Source organism: Peromyscus maniculatus, chromosome 11, assembly GCF_049852395.1.
Source record: "Peromyscus maniculatus bairdii isolate BWxNUB_F1_BW_parent chromosome 11, HU_Pman_BW_mat_3.1, whole genome shotgun sequence".
In the NCBI taxonomy this organism is placed as follows: Eukaryota; Metazoa; Chordata; class Mammalia; order Rodentia; family Cricetidae; genus Peromyscus; species Peromyscus maniculatus.
In genome coordinates, this window is record NC_134862.1 from 46,091,669 (window position 1) to 46,096,735 (window position 5,067).

Sequence of the window (5,067 nt, forward strand, 5' to 3'; positions counted from 1 at the left end):
AAACAAGAAGACTGGAGAGATAGCTCAGCGGTTAAGAGCACTGACTGCTCTTCTAGAGGTCATGAGATCAATTCCCAGCACCCGCATGGCAGCTCGCAACTGTCTGTAACTAAAAAATCTGACAGCCTCACACAGACATGCACACAGGCAGAACACCACTGCACATAAAATAAAAATTAATAATTTTTTTTTTTAAGTAAGAAGAGAGCCTGGTGTGGAGGCACAGGCCTGGAATCCCAGCGTTTGGAGTTTCATGACAGTCTAAGCCAGGAAGTGAGAGCCTGCCTTGAACTTCAAGTGGAAATTTTTAAATAAAGACTGAATAACAGGTATAGTATAATTTCAATGTTAAACAAGAGGATCCAAACCCCTCTTCTGACCCCTGTGGGCACTGCGCACATGTGGTATACAGACATATATGCAAGTAGAACACCTATAAACAAAACATAAAATAAGTCTTTTATTATTTTTATTGATAATAACTTTTTCATACACTATATTGTGGTCATGGTTTCCCCTCTCAATTCCTCCCTGATCCTCCCCAGCTCCCCGTCCATGCACCTCCATGCCTTTCTCTCTCTCTCTCTCTCTCTCTCTCTCTCTCTAAAAAACAAACAGGCAAGCAAACAAAACAGAATTTAAAAAAAAGAAAAAAGAAAGAAAAAGAAAAAAAACACAAGAAACACTTACACACAGAAACACCACACACACACACACACACACACACACACACACACACACACACACGCACACCCCATAACACAAAATCAGAAACTAATACACAAGCAAAAGACTAGTAAGCAACAACAACAACAAACAAACGAGCGGAGACAAAGTAATATGAGGTAAAATGTCTCCAAAAATACCACTGAGTTTGTTTGTTTTCGTGTTGACCGTCCACTGCTGGGCATGAGAGGTACTGGTGAGTGTGCTTTTGTATACCCTCTGAGACTCCGCTGGAGAAGATGGTTTTTCTTCACAGGCAGATGTCAGTTGGAAATAACTTCTTAGTTAGGGATGGGACCTCATGTCCCTGTGCTCCTCTCAGTGCTGGGACCCCTGTCTGGCTTGAACCTTTGCAGGCCCTGAGCATGCTGCCACAGTCTCTGTGAGTACGCGCGCACGCGCGCGCGCGTGCGCGCGCGCGTGTGTGTGTGTGTGTGTGTGTGTGTGTGTGTGTGTGTGTGAGTCCTCTTGTGTCTGGAAGACACTGTTTTCTCGGTGTCATCTCTGGATCTCACAGTCTTTCTGCCTCCTCCTCCCCCAGCTCCCTAACCCCGAGAGGAGGGGGTTTGAAAAGGATGTACTATCATCTAGGACTGAGTGCCCCCAAATCTCTCACTCTCTTCACATTGCCCGGTTGTGGGTCTCTGTGTTAATTCCCTTCTACGGCAAGAGGAAGCTTCTCCGATGATGGCTGAGTGGAGTACTTATCTATGGACAGAGCAGAATGTCACTAGGAGTCATTTTATTGCTATGAACCTTTAGCAGAACAATAGTATTTGGTTTTCCCTTAGACCCATGGCCTACTCAGTCTCGGATTCTTGGCCACCCGAGCAGCGTCAGCTCTGAGTTCTCTCATGGAGTGGTCTTAAATCCAGTCAGAGGGGTTGGTTGCTCCCACAACATTTGTGTAACTATTGCACCAGCGTATCATGCAGGTGGGTCACCATTGTGAAGTTGCAGGTTTTGCAGCTGGGTTGGTGGTTACTTTTCTACTCCTGGTTGCATGCGGAGTACACGAACCAGTACCACAAACACTGGTCAGGAGGACTGAAAGCTCTAGTTAGGCACCAGCTCGCCTTCTCCGCGTTCAATGAGGTGTGTTAGTGTTGTCTTCAGTAACAGGATCTTTCCATCAGCTTGTGGAGAGCTACTAACAGCCTTGGCAACAGCCGGAGGTGTTTTGGGGTGCCCATGGGGCCTCTTTGGCCAATGACTCAACTAGATGTAGCCCGTTCCTGGCACTGGAGGTTTCACTTGATGGCAAAAGATGTCGAGTTGAGGCATTGTCAACCTAGTTGTCCAGTGAGTCCATTCAGATTTCCTTCACACACGTTTACGTTGTTTAAAAATGAAAGCATAGAATCCCATACCTATGAAGAATTTTTGTTTTTATGTATCTGTTGAAGTAAATTTAAATTTTAAAAAGCGTTTGTAAAAGTCCTTCAGCACACATATTTCAAAATACACATAACAAAACGGACAAAAGACTTAGAAATTCTCAAATGCAAAAATGAAAACAAAATCACTCGTTACTAATGGAAACTACTGTTGCTTTTTTTTGATGGGTGATGTTACAGAAATTTATACAGACACGTATAGATGTATTTTCATATAGTTAAATGTTCATATAAACCAGGTTTTTTTTTTTGTTTTTTGTTTTTTCAAGACAGGGTTTCTCTGTGTAGTTTTGGTGCCTGTTCTGAATCTCACTCTGTAGACCAGGCTGGCTTCGAACTCACAGAGATCCTCCTGGCTCTGCCCGCGCCCCCGCCCCCAGTGCTGGGATCAAAGGTGTGCGTCACCACCCCACCCCCCCCACGCCCCCCCCCCCCCCCCCGGCTCTCATATAAGCCAGTTTTTAACATCAAATGAGATGTTAGTATATAATATAGAAAACATGCTACAAACAGGACAAACATTTGCAGTGTATACAGTTGACGAAAGATTGGTATAAATAATATATGTGTAAGTTTTAAATGCTGAGAAGAGGATTTTTGAGTGAAAAACAGTATATATATATATATATTCAACCTTATCAGTAATTAGGAAATGCATATTAAAATAATGTGATTATCAAAAAGTAAGAAGTCTGAGAAGAGCAGAAATTGGAAAGAATGTGGAATGTAAGAGTAATGGAGACTGGCCCAACCACTTTGGAAATGTTTCAGAAACTGAAATTGTGAAACTGAACACCTCCCGGTTGGGGAGAGAGTTCAGAGGGTAAAAATCACTTGCGCCATAAACCTGACTCCTGAGTTTGAGCTGCAGAAGGCATTTAAAGCTGGGTGCAGTGGCACGCATCTGTAATCCCAGGCTTCCTACAGCGAGGTAGGAACCAGACATAGGAGATCTGCCCAGATGCTCACTGGCCAGCTAGCCTGCCCCCCCCCCAATGTGGCAGAAACAAGACATACTGCCTCCCCAACGTGGAGAGAACAGGCTTCCTAAAGCTGTTCTCTGACCTCCATCTATAAGTAACAAATACAATTTTAAAAATTAAAAAGAAAAATTTAAAGTCAAACACCTCTAAGTCCTCTGACCCTACCATGCACCTCCGAGGGGCAGATGGGATTCTCTGTTGGAGGTAAACAACAGTGTTCCTGGGCACCTTGTTTATAATTCCCAGGGCAAAGCCTGGCTTTGTGGGACACGAGTTTCTGTGACTGGAGAAGGAGGAAGCTTTTAAGGACAAAGACACAAGCTGGCAACAGTGGCACATGCCAGTAAGCCCAGCACTTGGGAGGTAGAGGCAGGAGGATCAGGAGTTCAGGGCCATCCTCTGCTACACAGTAAGTCTAACGTCAGACATGTGACCCTGTCTTAAAAGACCAAAGTAAGAAAAAAAATAATAAAGTTATGAATAAACATTAAGTTCAAAATTGAGTATTTATAATGGGGAAAGGTAAATTACATTTCACCAAACTCAGGTAAGAGTTATTGCAAGTTTGTGACCCTCAAACTTAGAAAAATACATTTACTTAGTGTGCTTCCTATAGACAAAGGATGTAAAGTGATTTTATATTCACATCTGCTATGGAACCGAATACATTCTTGACAGGAATGATATCACATTTATCTGGTCAGTAAAGTAAATTTCTACCAGTACACTTAGCAACTTCAGTGAATCATAGGAAAAATGTTAACAAAAGCAGATGTTTGGACGTGTGGTGGTGGTGCATGCCTTTAATCCCAGCACTGGGGAGGCAGAACCAGGCAGAACTTTGTGAGTTCGAGGTCAGCCTGGTCTACAGAGTGAGATCCAGGACAGGCACCAAAGTTACACAGAGAAACCCTGTCTTGAAAAACCAAAAATAAATAAATAAATAAAATAAAAGCAAATGCTGGAAGGGTATATACATACATAAAAATGTGGTACATATTATTTTTTTAAAAGCTCAATAGGGGCTGGGTAGTGGTGGCACAGGCCTGTAATCCCAGCACTCAGGAGGCAGAGACAGGTGGATCTCTGTGAGTTCGAGGCCAGCCTGGTCTACAGAGCTAGTTCAGGACAGGCTCTAAAGCTACAGAGAAACCCTGTCTCAAAAAAAAAAAAAAAAAAAAAAAGCTCAATAGGGAAACGAAACATTGTCAGCCAAAATGTATCTACCGAAAATGGCTGAACACACACACACACACACACACACACACACACACACACACACACACACCAGGCAAGAAGCAGCAGAATCCCAGATACAGAAACTAATGCTTTTGCATTTATTTATGTACTAATGACAACATAAAATAGGATTTTTGTTTTGTTAGTATGTTCACACTTAACGTAACTGCTAAATTTAATTTTTGTATGCATCAAATATCAGATCGAAATATATTTAAAAAAACAAAAAATGACTTCGACACCCAAAAACATTTCCTCAATTCCCCTGCTTCCCCTCTCCTATTTCCTCCCCACCCCAAGAGAAGTGCAAGCCTCCTGGTACTTGTCAGGCTGTTCCAGAAGTTGGCAGAGCAAAGGCTACCGGTTGGAACCAGGAACAGACTTAAAGGTTTTTTTTTTTTTTCTTTTTTGGTTTTGTTTTGCACAGGGCGGGGCGGTGTGCTGTGGCAGTGAATATTTGGCATATCAACTGCGCCATACCGAGTTGCTCGGATTCTGGAGTTATTTTCAGCAGCCGAAGAAGGGAGAAGAGGGTTTTCTGGCCCACTTAAAACTTCCCACTTTCGGAGCGCGGCGGCCCCCGCCCTTCCTGGCAATTCTGCTTTCTCACCAGCCTCCTCCCTGCCGTACCCGCTTCCAAAAGGATTCCCACCCCTCCCCTCCTCCTTCCTGCGTGCCCGCCCACCCGCAGCTGCGTCACCGCGAGGGCGTGGCCACCCGGA